Source organism: Myodes glareolus, chromosome 16, assembly GCF_982192425.1.
Source record: "Myodes glareolus chromosome 16, mMyoGla1.1, whole genome shotgun sequence".
Taxonomy (NCBI): domain Eukaryota; kingdom Metazoa; phylum Chordata; class Mammalia; order Rodentia; family Cricetidae; genus Myodes; species Myodes glareolus.
The window spans coordinates 64,795,522-64,817,867 of NC_142041.1; the positions used below are offsets into that span (position 1 = coordinate 64,795,522).

The window sequence follows — 22,346 nt, forward strand, 5'->3', positions numbered from 1 at the left end:
ATAAAGAAATAAATTATTTAGGTAGATTAAAATATAATAAACTTAAACAAAGAAGGCTAGAAGAGAAATATGTGAAAGTAAAATAAAACACTTCATTATTCTTAATTGATGCGTTGGAAATCATTTTGATCTAATTAAAAATGGTAAAATTATAATTGGTGTTGTTTGTATACATATGTGCATGTATACATAATACATTGGAGATGAAGAAAGTTTTAAATCACTTTGTCACTCTATGATATCTATACTAGCCCTGATACAAGATAAAGTAACGTAAAAGTTAATTTTGATTAAATCCAAATATGTGTTAGAACTAGAGGAAACAGATGAGTAAAAAAAAACCAAAAGCAATAGAGAGATATTTGTTGGCATAAAATGTTTAATTAAAACCAAAAGCACTCAAATTCCTGAACTGAAATTATGAGTAAATAAAAGAACAACTAAACATGAAATAACTGACAGTGTTAAAAAGCAGCTAACCCAGTAAAAGAGTGGCAGGAATGGTCCATACTAGACCAAATATGACAGCCATCTCTTTGAGAACTGAGAACCAAATGAACACATTGAAAAGACAGAGGTCTTCAGGGCAGTTGCCCACCCAACTGTATGTTGCTTACAAGAAAGTCACCTTAAATATAAACTATATATCTATCAAAGGAAAATATACAATGCAAACACTCATTACTACAAATCAGAAATATTTGTATTAATTTCAATAAAACAGAACAGAGAAGAAATGCAAAGTTGTCAGGGATCAAGAAGGGTTATACTTGATGAAAAAAGTTTACTTTTAATGCAAACTTTTAAGAATTAAATTTGATTCACCAAATAATTGTCAATTAAAATGTATGAGGAAACAATCTAATAGAGCTTCAAGTAGAAATAAATTAACTCATTACTGTAGTTGAAGATTTTAACATCACACTCGTAGAAATAAATATAAGACTCAAAGACTTGACACACCGCTGAAGTCAACAACACCATGAATCAACTGGACTTGATGAACTTTAAGACATTTCATACAGCAGGAGCAGAGTCAATAGTCATCTCAAGCTCACCTTGGGGAGCATCCACTAAAATACGGCACATTTGGAACTACAATACACAACTTCGTACAATAGAATACGAAGAACAGGACGTGCATATCCAGTCTGTAGTGGAATTAAATTAAGGATCAGTAACAAAGAGAGGTCTAATACACATCCAAAAATATCTAAATTAAATACAGAGATTTCAGAAGAAATTCCAAGTGAAATATTTTTTCAAATCTTTTTTTTGTAAACAAAATTTAATACAACCATATAGTCAAGTAATATTTAAAAGACATTAGATACAACTTTTTAAAACATTCAACTATGGAAGAAGTGCCATTAAACAAACACACAAGCATTACTGTACTACAATTGAACTGAGAACAAGGACATAGAAAACAATGACATCTTGAATTTTGCATGCAAATGGATGGAAATAGAAAACACTTTACTGAGTGAGGTAAGCCAGACCCAAAAAGAGGAATATGGTATGTATTCACTCAAATCTTTATGACCTAAATGAAAACATAACATACCAAGATTGGTGAAATGATACAGGAACAACCTTTATAGGAAAATTTATTATAAAGGGTTGACAAGTAGATTCAGAAAAGTATTTAAGAAATCTAGCAACCAGCCAGGTGGTAGTGACACCACCTTTAATCCCAGCACTTGGCAGGCAGAAGAATGTGGATCTCTGTGAGTTGGAGGCTAGCCTGGTCTACAGAGTAACCTCCAGGACAGGCTCCAAAGACACAGAGAAATCTGTCTTGAAAAAACAAAACAAACAAACAAATAAAATCTAACAACCATTCATAATATTTTATGAAGACAATTCTTAGAGTAAGCTAGGAATAAAACACCTTATTTAATTAGTCAGTTAGTTAGTTAATTAATTTTTTGAGACAGGGTTTCTCTGTGTAACTCTGGATGTCCTAACCTCTCTCTGTAGACCAGACTGGCCTTGAACTCATAGATCTGCCTGCCTCTCCCTCCTCAGTGTAGGGCTTAATGTGTGACACCACACCTGGATTATTTATTTATTTTATAAATAAATTATTTGTGTGTGTGTGTGTGTGTGCATGTGTGCATGCTCTCATGTGTGAGCTCGCATTCTCATGCACAGGTGCACATATGTAACCCGAGGGCAAGGGCCTGCTGAGGCCACATTCATTGGACGCCACTGGTGCTAAAATTGCTGCTGGTTGTGGCTCACCTGACATGGAGAGTGGGAACTAAACTCAGGTGTTCTACAAAAGCTGTTTAAGCTCTTAACCACTAAGTCATCTTTACAGCCCCCAAAGCATCATATTTAATGGTGGGACAGTAGAACTCTTCATGCTAAGATCAAGAGCAACACATTATTGGATTCAGCTGTTTTCATTTTTTATAAAAATAAAAACATGAAATTGGAAAGTAATGTAATGGGAAGTCCTAGGGTGAACTGAATTAAGGAGTAGGTTGGGTATGATAAGATATATTGTACATACATGAGGATTTTTCAAATAACAAATCAAATTTTTAAAACAATTATAATGTTGTGACCATAGCTCAGTAGCATATTGTTTTATTTGCAAGGCCCTGGATCCAAACATCAACACACGCACACGCACACGCACACGCACACACACACACACACACACACACACACACTCACAAATACACACACATGAGTCAAGAATAAACAAAATACTAATATCACTCTTCTCCATGGCTTTCTAAATCATGCTGGAAGTCCTGGTTAATGGAATAAGACAAAGTAAATACAGAGGACAAATAAATGTAAAATTCCTTTTTTAAAGACTCATAAGTAATAAGTACTGTTAGAAAAGCACTAAGATACAAATCAATAACTTTCTGACTTTCTGTCTTTTTTTTTCCTAGACAGGGTGTCTCTGTGTAGCTTTGGAGCCTGTCCTGGAACATCTTTCTTAAATGCCAATAAAGAGCAAGAGAAATTTGAATAAAAACAAAATGTTGTTTATATTAGCAATTCAAAAAATAAGTATTTTGGTACTTATTTAACAAAGATCTTTCAATAGAAAACTCCAAAATTCTATAGAAAGAAATAAAAGAACTAGAGAAATAAACATTCTGCTCTGATGGTCAGAAGATATGCTTAACAAGTTGTCTGTTTTTCCATCTTAAGCTATAGATTCAATGAAATCTGGACATTAATAATTTTTACTATTTAAAAACAAATCAAAGCCTAGAATATTCTTTTGCAGCTATTAAATAAATTCTAGTAAACTATTTTATGGTTCACAAAGAGGGACAAAAGACTTTTTAGGACAACAAAACATTAAAGAAAGAAAAGCAGGAATAATAATACACGATTTGAAACATTGTTACAATGCTACAGACACCAAGACAGAGTGTTGGCCAAGGATTAGACAAATTCATCTAGGGAACACAACAGAGAGCATCAAAATAAACCCATATAGCTGTAACAAATGGAGAATTATCAAAAGACCAAGGATGCTATAATGAAACAATATGGCCTTTTCTGTAAGGTTAAGGAAGCTAGGCATACAAATGCAGAAAAGTTGACCATAAAAACTCCAAAAGGTTAACTAAAAAATGGACCAGAGTTCTAAGCGTCTAAACAATAACTTTGAGTTTAATTATGAGTGTGTAGATATAGCAGAAAAATATGGGTCATTAAAAAACTGATAAAGTAGAATTAATTATAACTAAAAGTATGTTCTCTTAAAAACACTGTCAAGAGAATTAGAGGGTATTGCACAAAGCAAAAGGGCTTATTAAAAAACTTAAAACTCAGAAGGGAGTAGATAACGCAATTAAAAATTATGTCAGATATCTGAATGGGCATCTCACCAAAGAAAATATACATATGGAAAAGCAACAGATAAAAGCAAGTTCAACATCAATTCTCATGGATAGAATGGTAGCTGTGAAGAATGAGGCTGCATCCCATACCAAATGAAGCTGAAAATTCAGAATATTGACACCTTTGTGAATGGAGGGCCAGGAATTGTCACTCATTATTGCTGAGGATTAAGATAAACCACTTTGTTGTGAGTTACCTTTTTGGGATGACTTCTGCCACAGTCCTAGCCATGGTAGGTTCATATGTTCCAGGGTAGGGGCGTGAGGATTAGAAATGGTCAGTAGGAGCAACAGAGATAAAGAAGCACAGAGACATAGGATAGTACCAGGAGGGCAACTCAGCAAATACTGAATGCTGAATTCTGAGGTCTGAGTTTGCCTGTATTTAATTTTCCATACACTTTTATACCCCAGTACAAAAGGGGAGGGAGAAAGTAAAAGACTGCTTTAACATGACACAAAGGATAACCACAACAGTTACTTGTTTCAATATTTGATACATTAAGCCATTAATTCTTGAGTAAAGCATTTGATGTTTAGAGCAGTGAACACACCCTAGACCAAGTATCCTGTAGGCAACCACTCCCTATGTCAAAGTTCCTATTTTAAAAGAAGGAGCAGAAGTAGACTCAAATTCTCTGACCTTTGATCAGGGTGGAGCAGATCTACATCTGGGCCATATTAATGTCCAGAACACCAAGTAACCACACCCTAGGTCAGGATATCATTTTGTAGCCACACCTGCTGTCAACAACTTTGAAAAGAGCAAAAAAGCTCAAAAACTCCGACGTCCAAACAATGTGGAATAGACTCATACTTTTGGGTCCCCACACCCCTTGGAAGAGATTTTGTAGGTTTCTTAAAAAGTTAACAATACTTATCATACTATCTATCATTCTTGCCCCTGGCATTTATCCAAAGGAACTGAAAACCTACATCAACACAAGTGGTAAATAGAAGTCTCATTCATAATGATAAAAATTAAAAACAAACAAAAAAACATGATGTTTTTTCAAAGTTCTCAAATGCATTGACAAAATCCCCAACAGTGTCATGTGGTTTAGTACTCAAAAGTGAGGTTATCAAAGCTGTGGCAAGTAAGGGAGAAAACTTGAATCCACACTAAGTGAAAGAAATCTTGGAAATGGCTGTTTTCTGAATTCTACTTACTTCGTGACATTCGGGAAAATGTGGCAGCACAGAGAAAGATCATTGCTTTCCATAGGTCCATGAGAGGATTAAACAAGATGAATGTGGAATTTTTAGGGCAGTGTTACTGTAGTGAGTTTCACTGTGGTGGTGATCACATCACCATTAATTTCTCAGACTTAAAGAATGTGCACCAAGTCTTGGGATTGCAATGATGCCAATCCAGGTTTACAAACCCCTTTGATAGAACAATAGAAAAAAAACTACCTGACAAGTTAGAACTTAGTTTTTACAGAATTGAATTGAAGAAATTCACCATAGGACACATATAAACCAAAACTGTGCTTATGTTGAAAAATGAGGCAAAATTTATCATGTGCATTCATGAAAATGTTATAATATCAGCACCGGAGTCTGAACCTAAGCGTCAGGCATGGGAAACAAGTTCCTTACCATTGGACTAGTGTCTCAGCTTTGGAGTTGCACTATCATTATGGTCTTCTAGAATCTGACAGTATAAAAATACAGAGCTCAAAACATCACATTTGATGTATTTCAGCAACATTTGAACTCTACATTTGGTATATAATGAAACTGGATCTTCCTGAAAAATGAATGTTTCTCTATGTCACATATGGTTTTGTTAAGAAGAAGGAGGAGAGGAGGAAGAGAAGGAGGAAGAGAAATATAAGAAGAGAAAAAGAGTTCTGGTAAGTCACTTTTTATAGTATTCATAATTGTTTCTGGAAATTATAAAACAATTTTTTATCAACCAATTTTATCTCTTCTTGGAATCAAATAGGTTCTACTAAAAATGATGGTACTAAAAATGAAATATCAGATTTATTTTCCATCAGCAATCACAGATTGAATACACTCTTTCTTATGAGTCTCAAAAATAATTGCAAGAACTGTGCTGCTGTGAATATAGTTGAAAAAGCATAAGACAGGGCCAGAGAGATGGCTTAGTGGTTAAGATCATATCTTACTCTTGCAAAGGACCTGAACTTGGTTTGCAGCATCCATGTTTGGCTGTTCACAAAGACCTGTACCCCAACTCTAGAGGATCTGGCATCCTCTCTGATCTTCCTTGACACTTGCACATAGGTGCACAGACCCACACACAAACACACACTCACATAGTTTAAAATAAAATCTTGTCTCAGAGAATAAGATAAAATATTTTATTTATTGAGTTCATTTTCCATGAAGAATTATAAATGCATAAACATTAGATATTGAATAAAAATCTTCAATGTAAAAATACTTTCATGTGATGACCTAATATTTTGATTATAATTAGAACCTACATATCTTCTCCTATTGTGAGTTATGAATACATAATGCCTTAACGTTAAAGAATTATTGGGGTTTCTACTGTTCTATTTCACATCCTCCAATTGTATTAGAACAATCTTGATTGATAATAAATATCATCATATGCTGCTATCCACGTAGCTCCTCATCCTTTGTCCTGCTTTGTCATTTTTGTTAGCTTATCAAAAATTTCTCCATTTTTCTGTTCTGTTCCCCTGTATGTAGGTATCTGCTTCCCTATAATCTAACTATCTAATATGACATGTGTGAGTTGAAACTCTGGGAGCAGGATATGAGCAACTGACTGCTCTATAATTTCTGTCTCATGGTGTTTTCATTTTCACTGATTATGAGATCAAAAACAAAAAACTGGGAGAAGTCTGTGAGTTGTGGTTGAGTAAACACATAAATTCAGTTATCCTGAATCTGACAGAAGAGAAAGCATGAAATAGCCTTGAACACATTGGCACAGGAGACCACTTCCTAAATATAAAGCCAGTAGCATAGAAACTGAGAGCAACAATTAATGAATAGAAATTTCTGAAACTGAAAATCGTCTATGAAGCAAAGGACACGGTAAACAAAACAAAAGAGCATTCTACAGGATGGAAAAAGATGTGCACTAACCCCACATCTGGAGAGAGTTGATCTCCAATATATATCAAGAACTTCAGAAACTAGACATCAAATACCAAATATTCCCATTTAAAAATATCTAAACAGAGAATTCTCAACAGAAGATTTCAAATGGCTGAAAGACATTTAAGGAATTGTTCAGCATCCTTAGGCATCAGGAAAAAGCAAACCAAAATGACTCTGAGATACCATTTTACCCCTGAAAGAATGGCTAAGATCAAAATTACGGATGATAGCTTATGCTGGAGAGGCTGTAAAGTAAGGCAAACACTCCTCCACTATTGATGGGAGTGCAAACTTGTCCAGTTACATTGGAGATCAGTATGACTCATCAATACCACTCTTGGGCATATACCCAATGGATCAATCACACCACAAAGACACTTGTTCAACTGTGTTCGTAGCAGCATTATTCATAATAGCCAGAGCCTGGAAACAATCTGGTTGGCCCTCAACTGAAGAATGTATAAAGAAAATGTGATACATTTACACAACGGAATACTACTCAGTGTTAAAGAAACAAACAAAAAACTCGATGGCATCATGAAATTTGCAGGCAAATGGATGGAACTAGAAAAAAGTTATCTTGAGTAAGGTAGCCCAGACACAGAAAAACAAACATGGCAGTCATGTACTCACTCGTAAGTGGACACTAGTTGTAAAGCAAAGGATAAGTAAGATACAACACATAGCCCCAGAAAGGCTAGGTAACAAGGAGGACCCTAAGAGGGATCACCCAAGGAAGGGGGAATAGATGAGACATCCTGGGCAAACTGAGGACAGGGGATATAGGGAAAGAGATGAGGGATTGGGGCATGAAGGATCTGGATGATCGATTTGGGGAAAGGATGGAGAGGGAGAGTAATAAAAGAGACACCTTGATAGAGGGCACCATTAAATGGTTAGGAAGAAACCTGGTGCTAGGGAAAATCACAGGAATTCACAAGAATGACCCCAGTTAAGACTCCTAGCAATAGTGGGAAGGTGCCTCAACTGACCTTCCCCTGTAATCAGATTGGTGGTTACCATAATTCTCATCATAGAACATTATTCCAGTAACTGATGGAAGCAGATGCAGAGACCCACAGCCAAGCACTGGGTTGAGCTTTGGGAGGCTAGTCAAAGGAGGAGGGATTATTATATGAGCGGAGGGGAAGAGGGAGGTGTCAAGATCATTCAGGGAAATGCACAGGGATGGCTGACCCAAGTTCTTAGAGCTTCAGGGACCCTAGACTATAACAGCTAGGGAGCCTGAATGAGAACAGCTTAGGCCCTCTGCATATGGGAGACAGTTGTGTAACTTGGTCTTTTTGAGAGGCCCCTTACAGTGTGACCAGGATCTGTCCCTGGTGCATGAGCTGCCTTTTTGACTCCCATTGCCTATGGTGAGATGCCTTTCTCAGCTTTGAAGCAGAGGGGAGGAGATTGGTCCTGCCTCAACTTGATATGCCAGGCTTTGTTGACTCCCTTTCTAAGCAGTAAATGGGAAAGGGGTGATAGAGAAGGTGGGGGAGGGAATGAAAGGAGAAAAGAGGGGGAAAACTATGGTTAACATATAACATAAATAAAAATTTTAGATTAAAAAAAAAGAAAGCATTTGTTGAGTACATGGATGGAGATCAGATCATTATCCCTGCAATCCACATTATAAATGTCATGCAGAGTCAGGAAGACTCAAATTTTATTTCTTACAAAATTCACTCGCAACCACACTAAATGCATAAGAACATATTGAGAAATAAAAAAAAATCCTGTGAGTCAGAGGATAAAGATCCACTTCTAATGCAGATCAGAGCTTGTTGGTGAAAATGCAAATAATTAACTTAATATGACCATATGTGTTCTTCATTAGGGGTGATTGCTCAGAAATTATGGTAAGAATCACATTGTTAGATTTGTACGTTCTTCACATTTTCCTTTTGTAATAGAGCCATGTTGGCCTCTACATAAGACATAGATCAGTTCCTGATGTGCCCGTATACATCACCAGATAGGAAACCTTCCTCATTAGGAGATCTGTACATAAACTTTACTTGACTCAGTCCATTAGAAATATGTAAATCCAACAAGAGAATAAAACAACTAGAAGGAAGTCAAAATACAGCAAAATGTTATTATAAAAAAAAACCTATCACCTATAAATGTCTAAGAGAAAAATGTGAAGGCTACACAGAAAATATCTGTGTAGACCTATTTTCATTATAAACCTGTATCTCTTCTAAATCATCACTTTCAGTTCCACGTCTTTCTTATAGCAATCCTGCCAACTAATTATTTTCTCGGTATCTCTTGGGAAATATTTATTCATTTCTCGTCTAAACTCGAAATCACTATCAGTTTGTATGAGGGGAGCTATATTCACTAAAGGTAAAAATAAAATTTGCCCCTTACCTCATTTTATAAAACAACGTATTATTATTTGAGATAATTTTTATTTTTTTTAAAATTGGAGTATAGCTTCTAAAAAGAATGCTAGAATTATTACTTTTGTTCAAAGCATCAAATACTGAAAATTCAATTTTTGTAAATGTAATCCCTTTGACAGATACAATAAGAAATTCCATTGCATATTGCTTTGATTTACATTTGCTAAATTTCCATACCGAAGGATAATTCAAATCTATCCATCAGTTACTTAATTTAACCAATTTTGTTACAAGTTTGAAGTTAATCATTTCTGTTTGTTGAAAATATTGTTTCTCTGGCTTGAAAAACAAGAACACATCTGCCATAAAAACATTAGGAGTAATTTTCTATGCTTCATAAGCACTTAAATAATGGAAGAAAATATACCAAAAACACAACATAGTTATCTCTTGTGCTCTTTGATGGTTGAAAAGAGAGAGACATCTTTTCACTTTATGCATTGATAGGTAACTGAGAGCTTTTCAAATAATGGTAGCCACATAGTATTATGAGTCAAATGTTTCTGTATAAAACTATGTAGTAATTTATTTGATTGTATGAAAAGCATTTTGGCCAGTACATGATGCATAACAAACTCTGTTCAACACATGTGATGACTACTCTAAGTCACATAGAATACCTTTGCAACCTCTTATCTATCTATAACACCATGCCCTTTCCTTAAGCCAGCAAAAAGACAGAACATTCAGGAAGCTTCATTCAAGTAAAGGTAATTACTAATTCTTTATACATCTGTCTAAAACATTCACCATTCTTTGTGCTGCCTTGCATTTCCTTAATGCATAAAATGTGCTTTTCTATGGCTAGGGAGATGGCTCAGTAGGTTAAATGTCTGCTTGGAGACACAGACACCTGATTTGAACCTGTAGCCTCCTCACCCACATAACACACAGTGTGTAAATTGCACACACTTACATGAACACATATAAATTAATAAGCAACTAAAATGCAAACTGTCATTTTCCTTGCTCCCATTCTCAGCTGAATTCTCACCAATGGGCCAGGATCTTATCTACTCATCATTATACCCTTCACAAAGGTCTCGGGTGATATTACAGTTTGTATAAACATTTGAAATTAGCTAGTGAGACTTAAACATTCATTTCACAACTATAAAGGCAGAAAACCAATGAATCAAATGAATTTTAGGCATTTATTTTTTATTAAGATGCAAAGCCACATGATGAACAAAATGTTCAGTTCTCTCATTTAAAAGCATCTCTTCCTTATGCGGCCATCCCAAAACGTTGAGCTTCTTTATGTCAGACCACAGCATGGAGCCTTTCATTTGAAAGCTGTACAAAGGCTCTGTAAAGCTGAATTTAGGTTCCAAATTCCAAATAGAATCTTTCCTCTGCAGTTGAAGGAAATGCACATATATATTATGGTGGTTTTAATAAGAATGGTGACCCATGGGCTCATATATTTTAATGGTTGTCACCAGGAAAGGCACTATTTAAAAGGATTAGAAGGATTAAGAATTGTAGACTTGTTGGAGGAAGTGTGTCACCTGGGATGGACATTGAGGTTTCAAAAGTCCATGCCCATGCCAAGCCCAGAGTATCTCCCTGTCTCTGCCTATGAACCAGGATGTAGAACTCTCAGGTTCTTTTTCAACAGAATATTTGCCTGCTTACTTCCATGTCCCCTATCATGATGATAATGAACTAAACCCTACAATTAAAAGATAGTCATAGGTCAGATTAAATGTTTTGTTTTGTAAGAATTGTCTTGGCCATATTGTCTCTTCATAGCAATAAAATATTGACTAAGACATATACTTGTATATATATTATCTATAATATGTGCATTTTATGTTTATATAATATGTACAAAATATGAATGTAACTATAATATTATTTCTGTGAAAACATAAGCATAATAAACAACATTCAATTTTTAGTTATTTTAAAGCTTCAAATTTAGGTCACATTTCACTGGTCTCAATAATAATTAATAGTGTAGTACAGTATATTCATTTAGAAGTTAAAAAATCATTTTGTTTTTATTATAGTAAGACACATGTTCTGCTTCTTTGAAAATTTTCTATTCCAACTATTCCCTAACTGCCTCATAATTAGTCTATTATTTTCAAACTTTGAGAAATTAATGTTTCTCTATCTTTTATATCTTCCTTTTTACTATCCAGCTCTTAGTCCATAACCTACTGTCATCTCCACATAATGATTTGGATATTCTGAGAGACAGAATATTTTTAGTCAATAAATATGTCTTAGGCATACTGTTAGATCATCTCTTCAGATCAATTTCTATCTTTGTCTGCTGTCATTGTCCTCCAAGGATGATCATTAAGTCTGGGCCAATGCACTTCATCCCCAGTCCTATGATTGGATTTGTTGTGGTCCTGGTACATAACTTTACAACTTCAGGTTCTGCTAGAATCTTTTTTCACAGGCCAGTAGCAACTTAACTTCTTTTGATCTTTCTTACTGGCTTAACTCCTTCCTTACCAATCTTGCTAAACACTGTCCAAATCTTCTAAGAAGACAGCTAATAAATTTTATGAATTAACCAATGGAATTTGTAATATATTTTCTGGTAAAACAAATTTCTTATTATTTGCCTGTATTTATACAGGTCTACCTACCTGCAATTTTGTTTAATCTTACTAATAAATTGACAATATAATTATATTATATACAAAAAGGATTATGTACTTTATCTTCATAAGCTTATTAAACACTCAACTAATGTATAGTGCAGCCAACAGTGGAATCATAGTGTCTTTCTGAAATTCTCGTCTTCCTTTACTGATAGCTCTAGTGACACCCTCTAGTGATTGAGATTTTACAGCTCATGTAATGTGTTTAGATTGTATCCAGATCAAGTCCTATGCATATAGGAATAATGCTCACCTTTTGTGCCCAGGAGCATTTGACTCTTATGTTCTAGTTGAGAGTCATGTTTTTCTGTATTCTTTCAGTAACAAACTAAACTGCCATTGGAACTCTTCAGATTTCCTTGAGTCATTTTTAAGAGTCAGTGAATTGTTTAAAATTATTTTGTTATGATCCTTGACAAATACGTTAGGTAAAAGTTCTTGGTGGATTAATGAACAAAGGATCAGAGAGAAATAGGAAGAATTGAGATGACAACATGAGAGAAGATGAGGATCTTAAGCAGAATTGTGGAAAGCAAGGACTAGACACTCACCCTGTTTTCAGATGTTGATCACTGAAAGAATATCACTTGGCCCAGTGTTCAGTGAACCAGCCAGTTAGGAGGTGAAATCTAGTGAGAGATGCTGATTTTGTCCAATGGAAGCATGGCCATTATCTGGAAAAATCAATAAAATACAAAAAAACCCTGAAAATTACAATAATACAGAAAACAAGAAAACTAGTAATATTTAGGTTTAAATTTAGATTATGTCCACAGGTGGTGACTCATGCCTTTAATCCCACCATTCAGGAGATAGGGTCAGGTGGACCTCTGTGAGTTTGAAGCCAACTTGGTCTAGAGAATTAGTTCCAGGGTAGCCAGGCTGATACACAGAGAAATCCAGTCTTGAAAAAATAATCAATCAATGAATAAATGAATAAATAAATGGATGCAAGCCTTGCTTGGTGCAAATATATGTAGTATAAAAATGATAGAAGAGGTGGGAAGATACTTTAACAAAGTTCCTATTTATACTCTAGTCAACTTGAGCTGAAGATTTGGAGCACCTGGTAGCAGAGTTCTTAGCTGGATTATGAGCAATTCTGAGAATGGCACCATGAATTGATACCATGGCTCAGATGTGAAATCGTCGCTTCCAACAATTGGGCTGCTGCAGAGTGGTCATGGTGAAAAGTTGTCTATCACCAACCTTTCCAGTAACTTCTCTTCATAAACATTGGTTCTTCTGACTATTCCATTCCCTACACTGATGACACCTGCAAGGTTTATTGACCCACCACTGCAACTGATCTGGAATGCAGAACTAATTTTTTTTTCTACATGACTTTTTTATTCTCACAAGTGAAATTTGAGGATGGTAGAATTGAGATCTCAGGTATTAGTAAATTTAAGTCATCACTGTCCAGGAGGTAAGGACTAACATGTTTAGCCTCTCCTGAAGACAGTGACATCTAGAAAGCAACATTAAATTGATTAAGTTTGTTAATATTTGGGGTAACCATGATGCCATCAGCATCACAAAGATGTTTACTTTGGGTGCAGTTTTAAGGTTCTGTTACCTTTTACAGCAATAGAAGAAGAACTGAGAATCCAGGCATGCTGAAGACTATTGTTCCCTTCATATTTCTCTGGGGACTATCAGCCTGCCTTGGTAGAATAAATCAAAAGACTCAATAGGGTTCCAGTAACAACTAAGTTATCTATAATCATTTAAATTATTCATTTTTAAATTAATTTGCTTATTTAAATAATTCTCAATTTTGAACTTGGTGCAGTGACTCATGTCTATAACCCAACATTTCGAAGGTAAAGGAAGAGAATAAGAAGCGCAGAGCCAACTCATGATACATTAGAAACACAAGGCCAGCTTTGACTGTGTGAGACCTGGTCTCAAAAAATTAATAAAATAAGTATAATTCTTAATTTTGAATACTATTGAAAAACTCTAATCTGAATACCAAATTATAACTATTAGTTTTAGAATGGATGGAGTATCAAACTGTTTATTAAATACTTATCTTTATACCCATAAATTAGTACAGCTCTCAGCCCGTATCACAGAAGCTTCTATTTACAGTGGACAGAAATTCATCCAGACGCCTTAGTCAGAGTTCAGAGAATTAGTGATGTGGAGCCTTTAATGGACATCTATACCATATTCCATCCTACACATCAGTGGAAGAGGAGGCAGGAGTGCGAGAGCCAGAGGAGGCTGTTGCTGCTCTATAGTGTCTTCTGAACATGACAGACTCATTGGGCTCAGGAACCAATAGCAGTTGTTTCTTTGCTCTCAAGATGAACACCATGAAGCTAGTCCACACGCCAGCATGGGCAGAGCTGATGGGAGTGTATGAACGGAGCACTGGTTGAAATCAGGGGAACCTGAAATCAAGAGGAAGATGTGGGAGGAAGGGTAATGGAGGGCTAGGGGTCCAGAAGTAAGTGATATGATGTGGTATGATTAGGAGTGATAGGATATAATGAAACTACATTGTACACATGTATGAAAAGCTCAAAGAATAAATCGTAAAAGCATACGTGTACAGTAAAGGAGGAGCTAAAGTTGTGCTTCAACATGAAAAATATATTTTTTTAAAAACTACAGAAAACTAGTCAGAAAGGATGTCAAAGTGTCAGAAATAAGCAATTTTGTGTTTGTCAATCTCTGAAAGGCAAAACTTCTAAAATTCAAATTTTAAAGAAAATATTAAAAGATTTACCACTTTAAAATTGTTGAAAGTGAATATAAAGTAAAATTTAAGCAGTCAAACAAAACTATGTACAGCATAGGTAAAGGTTTTATAAAATATTTTCTACACCCATTCTTCAGTTGAAGGGCATCTAGGTTGTTTCCAGGTTATTGCTATGACAAATAATGCTCCTATGAACACAGTTAAACAAGTGTCCTTGTAGTATGATTGAACATCTTTTGGGTATATGCCCAATAGTGGTATTGCTGGGTCCTGAGATAGGTTGATTCGCAATTTTATGAGAAGCCCCCATACTGATTTCCAAAGTGTTTGTACAAGTTTGCACTCCCACCAACAATGTAGGAGATTTCCTCTTCCTTTGCTTGCTCTCCAGTATAAACTGTCATCAGTGTTTTTGATCTTAGTCATTCTGACAGGTGTAAAATGGAATCTCAGAGTCGTTTTGATTCACATTTCTCTGATGGCTAAGAATGTTGAACATTTCCTTAAGTGTTTATCTGTACTATTTTTATTCACTTTTTGGAGCTCATTCTCTTTGAAGGGATACTATGCTCAGCCTAGATAGAGTACGGAGGGCCTTAGGTCCTGCCTCAAAGCAATGTGCTAGACTTTGTTGATTCCCCACAGGAAGTCTTATCCTCTCTGAGAAGTGAATGGAGGGGCGAGATGGAGGGAAAGGGAGGAGGGGAAGGAATGGGAACTGGGATTGGTGTGTAAAATGAGAAAAGATAATTTTTTAAAAAAAATAATTAAATATTTTCTTGTAAGAAGAAAATAGCTAAAAACTATTGACAAGAAACAGTATTTAAAAAAACAAATTTCACTTCCAAAAACTTAGACTATTAAATTTGGTTTAAATTTAACAATAACAATGCTGTACAAGAATCTATTTATTGCTATCAGAAAATCTTAGATAAGGTAATATTAACTTACTATCTCTAGAACTCATTCTATTCCTAAATAAGTACGGCAGATGATTTAAGCATTCTCATTGTCTTTTTATTCTTTTTTTCTTATAGACTTCATCCAAATGTTTCTGAGATTGGCCATTCTGTGTCCTGAGTATCTAAACCTTCCTTTCCAAATCAGTATGAATATCTTGGCTGATTTTGGCTGTGCAAAGCTGCATGAAGGCATCCATCATTTGCTTGTAACTGTCAATTGAAAGGGCACCTTATGGTCACACACGAGGGCACAAGTCACCCAAAGCAAAGAACCAGGAAGAGACTGGATATGTGGGATTCCTGTCAGTATTACAGAGAAAGATTTCTGTATTTTCTTTCCTGAACTTACAAAACTTCCCAACAGAGTGAAAAACAAAAAACATCATTTAAAAGTGAAATATCGCACTAAGAAGGCATTACTTCTTTCTGATAGAGCTTAACATTTACAAACTAGTTCACACGTTCTGCAATTCTGTTATACAAGTCTCGTTTGTGCAGGCATGCAAGTCTATATTAGGGCAACCAACAGTCTCATCACTTCAAAGGGAGAAGGCACTGGCTTTGGTACCTCAAACAGGCAAGAGAATCTCGGGGGGAAAAAAAGCACATTTTGTTTCATTCCCATAATTAGTAAATACAGATAGACACATCACTACGTGAGTGATAAAGGCAGACGCTGAGCTTCAACGGGCCTGAAATCTGCATGTTACTCTTAGTCTACGACATAAATTAAATGTCCGGCCTTTCCCTTTTTCCCATATTGCTCTTACGTTATATTTTTCTACATTAAACATTTCATAAAAGTGTAAGTTTTATAAAGATGGTATCTCTGTGATTGTAACCTCAACAGGGTAAAAAGTCTAATATCAATTGTGAAAATAAAATTAAACTACATTTTAGATATTGTTTGTTGGGTATTTTATCTAAAATCAAGATTCTAAAAATGTAATGTTTACAAACTCAGTGGATTATGAAGCCAGGTTATTTTAAAGTAAATTTTTTAGAAGATTTCCCTTTTATATTTGAGATTACTTTTGGATTCTTAGGAGAATACTCAAAATAATAGTTTTATTGGCATTTATTAGTCTAGTCATTTATACAGTCTGAGCATAGACACATACTTAAAGATACTAACATATTCTAGAACTTAAGAGAGATGGGTCACAGACAATCAGGTCCTCATAAAGCATCACTTTCAAGGTGTATTTAAAATTCATCATTTCAGAATTCACTCTTTACTGGAATATTCATTTTACACAGAAGGAAAAGTAGCCCTGAAGATGTTAAGCACTGTTTCAGTCACCCTAAGCACGTTGGACTGCAGTTGAATCTTCTCAGACCACAGAGTCCCTGTTTCTCTGTTTCTCTCCGGTGTCTTGTCTGGAATAGCACAGGCCCTGTGTTTCCACCAGCACAGGTGCCAGCAAACTGTGACTGGAACCCAGGAGACACATAAAGTGATTTGTAATGCCACAAATTTGAATGAAGGGAATCAAAGACCTGAAAGGCCTTTAAGGCAGGTTTTCATCAAAGTAGATATTTACTTATGTGCGTTAATGTTTCCTAAGCTCTATTTGTAAAGCATTGTCTCCATAAATAAATTTTACAATTTCTTAATGAAACAGAAAGCCTGATGAAGTCAACACAGCACATATTATATGTGTAGCAAAGCGTCACATCGTCTGCCGCTCTTGGGAATCACTAAAACAAGGAAGTTTTAGTGAAAGAATTTCATGTATAAAAGCAAATGCAACCGAAATAAAAGTATTAGTGAAATTACAGAAAACTAGACCCTGAATCCTATCTTGGAGTAAAACTCACGTTATCCTGGAGAACAAGGCATTTGTATCTAGGTTTAAAAATAGTCTAGCTTTGGAAAAGAACAAATCATCTATCCATAATTATTCAAACAATCATAATTAACTAGGAATTAAACATACAGTACGAATCCAGTGAAATCATACAGTAATTATGGGGGTCTAGAGACCAATGTATCAAAAAGTATTTTGAGTGTACCTGCCACACCCATTGGTCTGACATCCCTACCTTGGACTGTAATTCTAGACACATCTACTCTTTATTAAGAGCAAATAGTCAAAGTCAGCAGGCTTCAGCCAGTCATATTTGCTCCTTATTTCTGCACTAGAGGAGGACAGGGGAGGGCTGTTTCCCCTCAACTCAGAAGGATATGTTTTCATCCCCATGGATTTGAAGAGAAGGACGTTTGCTAAGTGACTATTAGGGAAACAGCATGAGAGTGCTTAAGGAAGTGGTTGGATCCCATCTCTAGTACTTATCTGCTTTATAAACTTGTGCAAGGAACTTGACCTCTCTGTGCCTCGATTTCTATCGTCTGTGAAGGGGGGATAATAAGAGTACCACGGCGGGGAGCTGTGGGAATGAACAGGACAACGTTAGGGAGCTGCTTTTCACCGTGCCTGGTACGGGGTACATTCAGGAACCTTAACTTTGTTTCTTAGGAATTGTCGATGTTTAATAATAGCTGGAAGCTTCCTTCCCCTTGATTCCCATAAGAATTAAATCTTCTTGCTGTTTTTGACTTGCATTTCCAAGTTCCTAGTTAATGAACAGGTTTAATTCATGTGCAACGTTCCAAAGAGGATCCGCCCTGTTATCTTTCAAGAAGGATAATGGCTAAACACTGGAAGATATCCCGCTTACCCTGGATGTGGGGAGGTTATAATATGTGAGACAGATTCAGGCATCACAGAGGGACAGGAATGTTATATCTATCTTAGCTTAGCTCATTGATGATGGCAGGAAGAAAATAGTAGTTGTTTAGAGTTGATCTGCAGGGAGAAGGGGTTATTTGGGGTGTGCACAGTTATGCAGGACAGAGAAGACCTAAGGAACTCCACATAAACCTTCAAACACTAACTGAGGAGCAAAGCACACTTTAAGTGGATTTTGCAATGATTTTTTTTAAAAGGGGGTGAGGGAGGAGGAAGGAAGATAGAGATAATAGGAAAGGAGAGAATGAAAAAGGGTGAGAGGAGGGAGGGAGAAAGAGAGGGTGGTGACTTAATGGTCTGATGAAGAGTTTAGGCCAATAGCAAAAACAAAACAAAAAAAATGTTTTATATAATTCTCGTTTGTTTTCAGCAAATCCCTCTTTAGAGAGAGGGAGAAAGAGGGATGATGGAGAAAGAGAGGGAAAGAGAGTAAAAGAGAGAGGAAAAGCACAACTGGAAAGAAGTCTTCAAAACGTACATTAAAGAAAAAAAGTTATCTGATATTTTGCGGCACATTCTCCCAATATGTTAGCTACTGTCTGCTAGAGAATTTTATGCTGGAGGTGGTAGGGACACCCAGAAATTCATGTGAGAGGCTTCTAGACACACCCACTTATACAATCCCCGCATTGGGCATCTGAACTCCCAAGCTGTAAAATGCAAGGATAATCAAACCAACAGAATGAGGGTCTTAAAGTGTCTGTGACTACATTTCCCAGATCTCGAATCTAGTTCCCAAATCTCTAATCATCTTTACAAGCACATTTATTTCTCAGATTAAGAGGGAGAGTATAAATTGATATGTGGATTTGAAAAGAACAATTTGTGGGTCCCCTAAATTTGAAAGATAATATCACAAGCTATTGTGATAATTAAAAGGAAAGCAGCACCTGGCAGTGGTGGAGCATGCCTTTAGGCAGAGGTGGGTGGATCTCAAGGCCAGCAAAGTCTACAGGACAAGTTCCAGGACAGGCTCCAAAACTACACAGAGAAACTCCATCTGGAAAAAACAAAGCAACCAAAGGAAGTAAGGAAGGTAGGGAGGGAGGAAAGAAGGGAGGGAGGAAGGGAGGGAGGGAGGGAAGGAAGGAAGGAAGGAAGGAAGGAAGGAAGGAAGGAAGGAAGGAAGGAAGGAAGGAAGGAAGGAAGGAAGGAAGGAAGACAACATCAAAAAAATACTAAGACAGAAAGGTTGAGTACTGATGTGCTTGGGTCCTGCACGCTGTCCTTTCTGATGGTAGACAGATAAGACTTCCATAGGAAAGAGCTGCCTGGGCATTTGCTCAGATTTCAGTCCTAAGTCAAGGAGTATCGTTCCTGGTCTTATAAAATAAAAAAGGAAGAGCTATGTGGTTGATGCTAGTGAAGATCAGGAGAGACAGGCAAGCAAGGGCTTGGGACTGGCCAATGCAGGCGCTCTTTTAAGACATATTTCTTTATCATAGAATAAGAATATAAACATTTTTAAAGACCTTGAACTGTTCACTCTGAAAATTTATTGTGACTTTTCCAAATTCCTCACAATTGGACGCTAACTTTGAAATTTAACAAAATGCATTTCTTAACCTGATGCGATTATGTTCCTAGATGTTATTTTAAGGTATTTATCAAATTTTAACTATATCAATGAAAGAAATTCTAACCTAAAAATGCTTAACAGAACTCTTGCAAAATTAATAGCAGCATAGTTGGTATGCTTTAAAATAGATATGTGCATTTCAGTATCTATCAAACATTTAATAAAAGATGACTCCACAAGGCAATTTGCAAATGAAGGCTTCATCTAGATATCCGTCAGTGTAAATCAGGAAGCTTCAGTTCACCATATTTCTAAACAACTGCACCATAATCTTTGCTAGCTCTGTTTTCATGAGGCCATCATAAATCTACTGCATCACCCTGTCTCCTGGAAATGCACTTGGAGATCCAGACACTAGGAGGAATGGTGAACTGCACATACTAGGAAGTCTATCTTTCTAGTCAGCTAGAAATCTCCATCACCTGCGGGACAGATCTCAGTTTAACTAATCTGAAGAGAAACACACCGACTGTGCACAAGAGTTGTTCTTTATTTGGATGTGCTGTTGAAAACTACTTTGTCTGTTGGCCTACACAAATGAAATAACAGTGGGTGCTCCTTCCCCTGTGTGTGCATATGTAGTTTACACGTGTCTACTAAGCGAGCCAGGGTGAACACACGTCTAGATTCAAATGGCAAAAAAATAAATAAATAAAACATTTTTCTCAATTTGTCATTGTTGATATATAATTTGATTCTCCCTAAACTTGCTAACATCATCCAAATGGAAGGAACAATTGAAATTCATTATTTAAGATTTATCTCTAATGCTGAAGGTGTCTGCTAAAAGACAAGCAAAATAAATGAATAAAAATATTTAATCTCAAGTGTTCAGACTTAAAATGGCATATTAAAACCAGGAAAAAAAAGATGTAGACCTTTCCTTTTTCTGGAATTATACTTTATAGTTGTGTATTTATTGAATGCATTCATAGGCTCCCTTAGGATGTGAAATGTATGGAAATATATGTGCATTACTAAAGAAAGAACTAAATTTATTCTTTCCCCACATCATGCTCCTCTTTGCAGTAGAGGTTTTTAATTCAATACAGAGCTAGAATGAGACGGAGCCAATTTCCTGGTCTATATGTGTGACAAATGCAGAAAGTGGCACAAGATTAACAAATTAGCTGAAGTATAGATCTGAAAAGATTTTTTTCTGTGTCTCTAAATCAAAATTCATACTTTATTTGAAATGAAACCTTCTTTAGAATTCAATAATAAATAAGAATATTTTATATCTCTGTATTTAAGATGAAAAGATGGGATGGCTAGCAACATATTAGAATTTTTAAATGAATATTTCTATTTTAACAAAGATGATATATTTATACTCTTAAGTTGTTGCAGTTATTATGTGGAATGTTGGGTTAATAATATTAACGTGTGTTTTGCTAAAGCTGAAAATGGTCTTTTCAAAATAAGTAGCTCCTCCAAAAATAAAAGCACAAAATGAATATCTCATCCTGTATGTCCATGGGTTGAAAATATTGCAAAAAAGATCAGGTATAAGGCAAATACATTTGACTTTCTAATAACATTTGGCAACATGATTTCAATTAAATATACATACATATATGTGTGTGTCAGGTGATGCTATTTTAGCTGTCCAGAGAATTCTATGTTTAATCTAACCCAGGTATCTGACACCAAACGTCTGTGACAATAAAAGCAATGTCATAGCTATAGAATTGTTTAATTTGGGAGGAACGGTTACCTTTAATAATCATACACACCTGAATTTATTACTAGGTTTTGCTGAGCAATTTCAAATGGTGTCTATTTTATTAAGGAATAAATTTATGATGTTAAACAGCTTCATAAGGAAGATATTCTAAAGCACACACATGAAATTGTCTCCCTCATTCATCTTTGGAATATTGCCGTGGTCCAACTGATTTGTTTGGACTAAAATTTTACAGAGACAATAGCATCTAAAGCCAGCCCACTCTTCCTTCTTCTATCCGAATACACCAGCATGCTTAAAATTCGAGATGAGCGCGATGCAGGTTGGGCCTCAGTCACCCACTCTCCCTCCCTGTATCTGTTCATGTTGACAGACTATGTCATAATACATCAACAGAAAGATCAGCACTGAAGAATGAAATTTCATCACCTGACAGCAAGAGCAAAACTGAATTTTAGCATTAAATTAGTAAAAATATACTATTACCTCACTCCCAATTAGTCTACTAGCTTTGAAAAACGAGGTGTCTTCTATAACCACAAATGTACACAGAGGTGTGGAAGGAGGTTTGTTTACACATTTGGAACATCAGACTGATAGCATATTTTCATTTTCTTTT

At 35.8% G+C, this 22,346-nt stretch overlaps 1 long non-coding RNA gene across 3 annotated transcripts in view; it reads right to left on the minus strand.

Moving 5' to 3' along the window:
- Positions 1-22,346, minus strand: part of LOC125391087 (uncharacterized) — a 73,497-nt gene that overhangs the window by 33,335 nt on the left and 17,816 nt on the right. For all 3 annotated transcript variants that reach the window (XR_015735145.1, XR_015735146.1, XR_015735144.1), the window contains exon 2: positions 12,585-12,707. This is a non-coding gene — a long non-coding RNA (uncharacterized LOC125391087). The remainder of the gene's footprint in view (positions 1-12,584; positions 12,708-22,346) is intronic.